Source organism: Pipistrellus hanaki (genome assembly GCF_964339955.1).
Source record: "Pipistrellus hanaki genome assembly, chromosome: 1".
In the NCBI taxonomy this organism is placed as follows: domain Eukaryota; kingdom Metazoa; phylum Chordata; class Mammalia; order Chiroptera; family Vespertilionidae; genus Pipistrellus; species Pipistrellus hanaki.
Genome location: NC_140503.1, coordinates 71192416 through 71202885, shown reverse-complemented (window position 1 = coordinate 71202885; position 10470 = coordinate 71192416). Strand labels below are relative to the sequence as shown.

The 10470-nt window shown below is 41.7% G+C and overlaps 1 gene segment (V, D, J or C); it reads right to left on the bottom strand.

Annotated features, from left to right (window-relative positions):
- Positions 1-8692: 8692 nt before the first annotated feature.
- LOC311620472 (T cell receptor alpha variable 8-3-like) lies at positions 8693-9471 on the bottom strand. The segment is given in 2 exons: positions 9369-9471; positions 8693-9003 (listed from the first exon to the last, which is right to left on the bottom strand).
- Between the last annotated feature and the right edge of the window lie 999 nt (positions 9472-10470).

Below are 10470 nucleotides of genomic sequence, written 5' to 3'. Positions count from 1 at the left end.
TTATTTTTCAATTACAGTTGACATATAATATTTTTTCAGGTATACTCCTCAGTGATTAAACATGATATAACTTTCTAAGAGATCATCCCAATAATTCTATACCCATCTGACAACATACTTATTTATTAGACTACTAGAGGCCTGATGCATGAAATTTGTGCACTGGGAGGGGGTCCCTCAGCCTGGCCTGCACCCTCTCACAGTCCAGAAACCCTCAGGGGGTGTCTGCCTGCCAGCTTGGGAAACAAGCCTAAGCCAACAGTTGGAAATCCCTCTCACAGGCCGGGACCCCTCACTCCTTACCAGCACCTGCTCACTGCTCCTTACCACTTGGCTTGCTGCTCCTTAGCGCTGCCACAGAGGCAGGAGAGGCTCCTGCCCCCACCACTGCGTTCACCAGCCATGAGCCCTATCTTTCTGTGTAGTTGTCTGTGGGCCAGCTGCTCTCTTCCTTCTGATTTAGGACAAGCAGCATGAGAGGGCAGAGCATACTGTCATGGAACGCAGAGGGCTGCCAGAGCTGAGGGGAGTGGCCAGGTCCATGGGGTGAGAGGTGGAAACAGAGGACACTATCTCACCCAATTGTGGGGTAGGCTGGCCGGCCTTCATCTGCCTGACCCACACAGGGAGGGACCGAGCAGGGTGTGTGCCTCTCCATTCTCCATCCTTCCATCTGTGACACCTGTCACCCTTGAAAGGCCTCCCCCAAAGTAAGTTCAGCTCAATTCCTGAATGTGAAGGGGCATGTGGGGCATGGGGTAAAGGAGGATCCACTCTAGTGCCCCTGAATCCCAGCGACAGGAACTGGACCACAGGAACTGGTCTCAGGATGGTGGCCACAGAACATAGATCTGTTTCAAGAAAAGTTGGGAATGCAGACTTTCATATGAGCCCCTCTTCCAAAAGATGGCAGCTTATTCACATTGTGACAAAGACACCTTCAGGAGTAACATAAATGGGTAAAGTCAGGGCCAAACTGGGCCATTTCCTCCCAATATCTTTGAGGCACATGGACAGAACCAAGTCTCGGCTCTTCTCACGACACTTCCGGGGGTTTTTTAAGCCTAAAGGACAATTGTCTGTCTCCATTCTTGTTCTTTGGGATTTTTTCATTATTGAATAAAAGGATATGTACATTGGGGCAATCCTCTCAAGATATAATATTCCAGTTGCACCCATGTGACAATTACAGTGCCCCTCAGAGGGAGGGATCCGACAGATGGGATGTAGGGAATTCTGAAAACCAAAGCAAAGGTTCAGAACACAGAAGTCCTGGTGTTCTGCTGAGAAACTTGGACTCCTTCCTCTGTGGTCACACAACTGTCACACACTAGACAGTCAGAAATATCTTTGCATCAGCCAAATTATGGAATTCTCCCTTCTCTTCATTCTTCTGAGCTGGATTCCAGATGTTGATTACAGCATTCTCTTGGTCATCATTTTTGTTGTTGTTGTTGTGTTTTTTCCCCCCAAAACATTATAAAGTTTATATGAATACTAGAGGCCTGCTGCACAAAATTCATGCACAGCAAGGGGGGGGGGGGGAGTCTCTCAGCGCAGCCTGCACCCTCTCCAACCTGGGATCCCTCTCACAATCCAGGACTGCTTGCTCCCAACTGTTCGCCTGCCTGCCTTCCTGATTGCCCCTAACCACTTCTGCCTGCCAGCCTGATCACCCCCTAACTACTCCCTTGCCAGCCTGATTGATGCCTAACTACTCCCCTGCCAACCTGTTTGCCCCTACCTGCCCTCCCCTGCAGGCCTGATCACCCCCAACTGCCCTTCCCTGCAGGCCCGGTCACCCCTAACTTCCCTCCTCTCCCAGCCTTGTCACCCCTCACTGCCTGCTGGCCTGATTGCCCCCAACTAACTCCCTTGCAGGCCTGGTCCCTCCCAAATGCCCTCCCTTGCTGGCCATCTTGTGGTGACCATCTTATAACCACATAGGGGCAGGATCTTTAAGCACATGGGGGCAGCCATCTTATGTGTTGGAGTGATGGTCAATCTGCATATTACTCTTTTATTAGATAGGATGGAGGCCTGGAGCATAGGTGGGGGCCAATCAGCTGGTTTGCCCTGAAAGGTGTCTCAGATCAGGATGGGGGTTCCCTTGAGGTGTGGGGTGGCCTGGGCAAGGGGCCTGTGGTTGTTTTCAAATTGGAGATATTTGCAAACAATAGCTCTGACAAGGGATTAAATTTAAAAGTTTTATGCTTATATTAATACCTCACCGTGAGCTTTAAGATGTGTTACATAATTCTTAGTAAATTGTTCAACAAGTGCTTTTGAAGGTGTGTGAAATAAATCATACAAGAAATTTGCTTTGTCACTAAGATGAAGATTGAGAACCTGACATCATGCACCTATGACTACCATTTCACAATTAATTTTTTTTTTTTTAAATTCTGCTTTCTGATCGTATCCCCACTTCTCTTAACTAAGGTCTTCTGTTTCTAATAACAATCCTCCATTGCCTAAAGCTGGAGCTGTCATCATTGCATCTGCTTAGATATTTGTAATGAGTTCTCAGTAAGGCCCACTGACTATAATAAAAGAAAATTTTAGTAATATCTGGATTAGAAGAGTATGAGAGCCCTGGATGGTCTGGCTCTGTGGATAGAGAGCCTGCAGACTGAAGGGTCTAAGGTTCAGTTCCAGTCAAGGGCTCATACCTAGGTTGCAGGCTCCTCTCCGGCCCAGGCCCTGGTCATGGCATGCAGGAGGCAACCAATCGATGTGTTTCTTTCACATCAATGTTTCTCTCTGTCTTTCCCTCTCTCTTCCACTCCCTTTAAAATCAATGGGAAAATATCCTCAGGTAAGGATTACAAAAAAAAAAAAAAAAAAAAAAAAAAAAAAGAATATGCGGAGCTTAAGATTCTTTTTTTGTCGATAGTGGCTTTCAGTTCTTATTCTGGGTTATTCTATTGTCATTTTGGTTGTGTATGAAACTATAAATCCCCTTTTTTTAATGGCTTTAAGTACAAAAGTGAATTTTCACAAGATGTGGGAAGCAGATAGGAAGCAGTAGCCATTACCTTCTAAAGATCATTGTTAGTTAATGATAGCAAAAAGCAAACACTGTGCTGTTGGTTCCATTTTGCTCTTGCTCTTCCCTGCTGAAAACTATCAACTACTAACCAACACCACAGGACATAAAATTACCATTAACAAAATACCTATCAAATGCTAAAGTTATCACATAAACTACTGTAACAACTTCTACCTGAATCCCATGCTGATTTAACACAAGTAATTAGCCATAGTCTTGCTGCAACCTGTCAGGACTTAGCACCATCCCACTTACCTCTAATACTGGGATTGTTGTTGCATTTGGACCATGAATAATTTAATTCCAGATTCGCATTCTATTTGCTTGTTAAGACCACTTCTGTACCAAAATCCTTAGATTGAGTATCACCAGAGCTAACCTTGAAAAGGATATTTGAGTGCAAGTAGTTTATTTGGGAAATGCAAGAAACACGGGTAGGGAAGAGGAGATGGGACACAGAGAATATCAAGTACATGAATGTGAAGAAAGGGGAATCCTTTTATGCTCCTGAGGACTTGAAACTGGTAAGAACATTTTCAAGGTAAATATTGGAATACCAGTAAGTTTTTTAAAATATAAATCATATAACCCAGCAGTACCACTTCTAGGTATATGACATAGAACATTCTGCACCTCTATCTAAGGAAACATGTATAATTCCATTCCTTATAGAATTTTTATGGTAATAAAAATTTCAAACCACCCCTGAGTAAAGGATTAACCAGATCCTTTCTCCTAAATGAGAAATTTTTATTCACTTTCTACCTTTTTTCATCTGGAAATCTGAAAAATGTGGAATATCAGATGCATTACAGATAACATTGCTATGGCCAAATGGTCTCTTTCTGGTAAATTACTTCTAGACTGTAAATAAATTATGACTGCTTGGTAGGAAGCCATAGCTTTGGGGCACTGATTTTGTAACTGTTGCAGAAGATATTGGTTTCTTTTGGAGCATGAGGCTTCTAAGTCTGAATGGATTATTTGGTCTTATTTCCTCACACCTGAGTACTTGATAAGGGAGAAGGGGAGGGTGAGTTGCAAATAAAATAGTCCTTGAACTCTTATGTAGATAGCTGAAGGAATTCCCCTTATAAACACTCAAACTTATGTGGCCTATTAAGCTTTGTAAATGATTGTCCAGATGAGCTTAAGATCATCACTGATGATTTTTGCAATATACAAATGTTCATCAAAAAGGAACATATACGAAGTGCGAACTGAGGGGTCCCGGGTTCTATTCTGGTCAAGGGCATGTACCTTGGTTGCAGGCACATCCCCAGTAGGAGGTGTGCAGGAGGCAGCTGACTGATGTTTCTCTCCCATCAATGTTTCTAGCTCTCTATCCCTCTCCCTTATTCTCTGTGAAAAATCAATAAAATATATATATTTTTTAAAGGGACATATATTTTAAAATGGGATACTACATAGCTGTTAAAGTAATAAAATATATCCATATGCATAAGTTTTTCTTTTTCTCAAAAATACTTTTAATGAAAAATACAAGTTTTACAATTGCACATACAGTGGGATTGGATTCATGTAAATTTTAAAAACACATCACTACACATTTTTTAGCACAAAACAAAACATATGTATCAGCAATATAAAACATGGATGTGAGAAACAAAGTTTGTAAGTTTGTCTTGGGAAAGAGAGAAACTGAGAAGAAAAATAAAAATGTTTTATTTCTTTTTAAAAAGTTGAAACTTTATAATTAGAGATAACCATATCTATTTTTTTAATATATTTTATTTATTTTTTACAGAGAGGAAGGGTGAGAGATAGAGACTTAGAAACATTGATGAGAAACATCGATCAGCTGCCTCCTGCACAACCCCCACTGGGGATGTGCCCGTAACCAAGGTACATGCCCTGGGACCTTTCAGTTTGCAGGCTGATGCTCTATCCACTGAGCCAAACTGGTTTTGGTGACTATATCTATTAATATGAAAGATATAGATAATATGTTTTCAAAATATGTTACCATTTTTTCACATAGCAAATATATATAATTATGTTCAAGTAACTAAGGGTTTCATTTTTCTCCTTAATACAATATATTATGTATTATGTGAAAGTTTTTCACAATGATAGAATAATTATATAAATGAAACAAACTTTGATATCTCAGACAAGGTTGCTGCTGTCAAGTATGGAAAGTACTTGAGGTCCTTAGTACCACAAGTTATATCTCCTCTGTAGTCAACCTCAGTTTGGAATTGAAAGTAATTGGTGAACTTATAGTCAAGATGTCAGGATAGATAAACCTGGTACTTGCCCTCCCACAACCTCATCAAAATTACAACTAAAACTACAGAACAACTATTATTCAGAACTGCCTGAAATCTCACTAAGTGGAAGTCCTATAACTTGGGAATCTTATCTAATAAAAGAGTAATATGCAAATTGACCATCACTCTAAAACGCAAGATGGCCACCCCCATGTGAACATAAGATGGTCAGCAGGGGAGGGCAGTTGTGGGCAATCAGGCCAGCAGAGGAGGGCAGTTGGGAGGGACCAGGCCTACAGAGGAGGACAATTTGGGGGGGGGGGTGATCAGTCTGGCAGGGGAGGGCAGTTAGGGGCGATCAGACCAACAGGGGAGCAGTTAGGGGTAATCAGGCCATCAGAGAGCAGTTAAGGGGCAATCAGGCTGGCAGGAAAGAAGTGGGGGGGGGGGGGGAATCAGGCCAGGAGGGAAGGAATTAGGGGCGATCAAGCTGGCAGGCAGAGGTAGTTAGGGGCAATCAGATAGGCAGGCAGGTGAGCGGTTAGGATCTAATGGTCCTGTATTGCAAGAGGGATGTCTAACTGCCAGTTTAGGCCCAATCCCAAGGGGTCCCAGATTGGAGAGGATGCAGGCACGGCTGAGAGACCCCTTCTTCCCCCGTGTATGAATTTTGTGCACCACGCCTCTAGTCTACATAATAAAAGCCTCATATGCTAAGTCTCCAGTCGCCCAGTTGTCCGGTCATCCATTCAACCAATCAAAGCATAATATGCTAATGATATGCTAAGGCCACTCAACCACTTGCTATAACGTGCACTGACCACCAGGGAGAAGATGTTCCAACCAGTAGCTTAGCTTGCTGCTGGAGTCTAACCAATCAAGACTGAGCCACACAGGGCGGACATGCCCTGGAGCCCTCCTGCAGTTCCTCCCCAGCTGGCCAACTTTCTGCATCCCTCCTGGGCCTGGTGATTATGCACCAGAGGGGTCCCTTGGCCTGGCCTACACCCTCGTGCAATATGGGACCCCTCCGGGGATGTCAATGAGCTCATTTGGGCCCGATCCCACTCAACGTAGGAGCTGCCCCATAGTGGTAAGTGCACTCCCACTGGAAGTGCACACCACTCAGCCAGAAGATGGGTTCACAGCTGGTGAGAGCAGTGGCGGTGGTGGGAGCCTCTGCTGCCTCCGCAGCAGCACTAAGGATGTCCAACTGCCAGTTTAGGCCCGCTCCAATGGACATCCCCCGAGGGCTCCTGGACTGCAAGAGGCCAGGCTGAGGTACACCCCCCACACGCAAAGGCCTCTAGTATTCGAATTACTAGGTGTGATATTTGATTGGTGTGAGATTTATGAGGATGATCACTTAGTAAATTAAGAAATATAATTAAGTGATATAATATAATATAATAATGTATGTCAACTCTAATTAAAAAATAAAAATTATCTAATGAAAAAAAGTAAAATTGCCGGGACCGGTTTGGCTCAATGGACAGAGCGTCGGCTTGGGGACTAAAGGGCCCCGGGTTCGATTCCGGTCAAGAGCATGTACCTTGGTTGTGGGCATATCCCCAGTAGGGGGTGTGCAAGAGGCAGCTGATCGATGACTCTCATTGATGTTTCTAACTCTCTATCTCTCTCCCTTCTTCTCTGTACAAAAATCAATAAAATATATTTTTTTAAAAAAAGAAAAAAAGTAAAATAATTTGAAAAAGAGTGAAATTGGCATTTCTTCTTCTGATACATACTTAGAAAATACCCACTTATGATCATTTTGGGTTATGGAATTCAGTTGGTTACTATAAGTGTCATAAAGTTAATCAGCCTCTCAAAAATAAAACATTAAATTAGCAATAATTATTATGAATGTGTTTATGACACTTACCTTCATTTTCAAAAAGCTTTCAAATACATATAACACAAGTAGCTTCATTTTCTAAAAGCTTTCAAATACATATAACATATGATTTGAAAAATAATTCTGATTCCTACTGGTGTCCCCCTTCACTGAGGTAAATCACTAACCACAATCCACTATTATTATTCTCTATATCTTTAAATTTCTATAATCTTAATCTCTTAGCCATTACAGCATCAAGATGTATACAACTAAAAAGCCCAATCTCCGTCCACTTTCCTTTACTCTCCTTTGAAGTCATTAACTTCCAAGACTTTAGGTACTGTACTTAATACAAATTCTTGTCATAGAGTTTTTTCATTCTAGTCAAGGAATGATCACATGCCTTCAACATTTTACTTCCCACTGAAATTCTTTTTTATAATGTTCTTTTTTTAATTTTTTATTATTATTTGTTATTATTGTTGTTAATCCTCACCCAAAGATATTTTTTCAGTGATTTTTAGGGAGAGTGGAAGACAGGGAAAGACAAAGAGAGAAACATTGGAGTGAGAGAAACACATCGATTGGTTGTCTCCTGCACAAGCCCGGACCAAAGCCTGGCTGGGGTGGAGCCTGCAACCAAGATACATGACCAAAATTGAATCTGGGAGCCTTTGGTCCACAGGCCGATGCTCTATCCACTGAGCCAACTTAGCTAGGGCCCACTGAAATTCTTAATCAGTATATTTTCAAGGGCCAGACTTTGCTAGCCTTTACACCTTGTAGTTTCAATGCAAAACAGATGAGAAGCAACTTCTGATATTTTAACAGTGAAATTATATGAAAAAAAGAATACAAGTACAAAAGAAACAATGATGGCCTTTGTGAGAAATTGACAAAAGTTACTATCCCACCAATTTTGAAGAGTTCTGGTGTAAATTTACAGAATTTCAGATATCAAAAAATAGGAATCTATTGTTATAATTTGGAAAAAATAAAATGATCTCTAATTTAAAACATAGAATTTGACATGTATATTTAGCGTCCCCTCTCTTTTTATAGTCCTTGGAGAAATACTAAAAATGTTGAGTTATTCACTCTTCCTTCTGCAATATTTCTAATAAGTTACTAAAATCTGCACAAGCATAGAGTATTCTAAGCTATGCGCCATCCTAATTATGTCCTCCTTCCTAAATGGGACATTTAAAAATGAAGGAAAGTAACTGTCATGGGATGGAGCAGAAAAGATTCCAAGAAAGTATCTTAAAATTACCAAGTTGGAAAGGTAGTAAGTTTGTGAGAATGAAGTAAGTCATCCAAAGGACTTCACTTTTGTTTTGAATTATTAAAAGATAAAATGATGAATGAAAAGTAAATCCCTCCAGTACCACGTCCCAACTCTCAGATCCAATCATTAAACTGTGTCCACCTCATCTTGGCTCAGCACGCCCCTGAGCATCTCTAAAATATGTAATAAGAACACCGTGGCTTCTACTATGTCAGAATCCAAAACATTCCCGGTGCAGTTCTCTTCCCTCGTGTCTCACAGAGTTTGTGTTCAGCTCCTCATGCAGTTCCCAGCACTGTGGCACTCACAGCACAGAAGTACTCAGCTGAGTCACTCCAATGAGCAAAGTGTTTCCTCAGGTTGAAGGACGACTCATTCTTCCTAAGTTCAGCCTCAAAATTCTTAATGCCTTTAACCAAGGTGTCCCCTGAAAGGTACTTGAGTAGAAGCTGGAGGCCTTGGCTGCGGTCTTGGACATACCAGTAGAAATACAAGGCTCCAGTATACTTGCACCTCAGCTCCAGTGAGGCTCCTTCAGAAACACTGATGTGGTTGTCAGGCTGGGTCACTGACTGGGCTCTGGCGTCTCCTGCAAAAATCAATATTATATCAGTGAAAGCAGCACAGACTTGACTCTGAAAAGTACTTCTGCTAAAATTCAAACAAGAAAACAGTTACTTCAGTGGAACTAGAGACCAAAATAGACTACTACTCACTCGGGGTAAAAAGCATCCCCAGGACTGGGACGAGCAGCAAGAGCATGTCTGAGCAGTGGAAATGTTGCCAGCTTCTTTCTGGAAGATCTCCCTTCAGCATGCAGGAAAGCAGCTGTGGAATTCAACTCTCAGAAATAAGAGGTGTGAGGAAGATTAGGCTATAAATCCCTGGTTCAGGTGAAAACACAAAAAAATACTAGATTATCTCGCGTGCTTTCTAATCTCTGATTCTTCTCACTTGTCTCTGTCTTCAAAGAACTCAATAGGCCAGCTGCAGGAAGGAGGAGCTGAGGGGAAGATGCTGATCTTAGAGACACAGGGATCTCTCCTTTGTGCAACATCGCCCCCTGGAGACCAGACACAGGACCAAAGATCCAGACCCTCCACAGGAAACTAACCTTTTCTTTCCATTTAGAGATAGATTAAAAGTTCCATGAATATGTTTCTTTCTTACAAAATATATTGTTAGGGTCGGAAATAGAATAGTGGGGACTAGCTATAATTATAAGAAATAGTAATCATGCTCTGTTAACTGCGATTGTTCTGTTCGGATTAGAGAAAGCACATTCTAACCTGGCTGAGAGTTGTACGCTTTGGAACATGGGAATTAACCTCGGAATGCAGTCAGTCCATTCTCGTTATCTGAGAACTACCTATCATCATGGAAAGATTAACAATCCTGTTGCTGAAACTATTTGGTCCCAAAGGTGCCCGCCAAAGCTCTCATTGCCTGTAACCTGTAACCATTATACCTTGCCTACTCCCTGTAATTTCTATTTTCCCATGTAACCTTTGTCCTTCTACCTAATATAAGCAGCTGGCTTATGAGGAAGGAAAAGCAGATTTTCGTGGATGACCTGCTGCTCTCCCATACTGCCGGCAGTATTGGAATAAACGCTCATGTATGATTTAACCTTGTCTCTGCTTAATTGGCTCAAGTAGTGACAAGCAGCCCAGACCTACTGGTTGCCCGATTTCAATATGATATATCACTCTCTGTAGATTTTATTAATCCTTGGCTCAATGAAAAATGGGGCTTATAAAATAGAGGAGTAGTTTACTTTACAAAGAAACTGACTTATACAGTAAGTCTATCAGACTTTTGAGTACATTAGTGCCTTTATGTAAAAGCAATGGAGCCATTCTTTAGGCAGATATAATAAGATCAAGCTCACTAGGCTGTGCTTTGGATGGCCTTGCTGGCAGTAAGCATCAGATTGAGAGAAATACATGCTAGGATGTGAAGATATTTGCCTTGGATGATGAAATTAAAAATAAAAGTAATGTACAGACACACACACACACAAAAAAAAAAAAAAAGATTAGAGCACAAGCCCTCA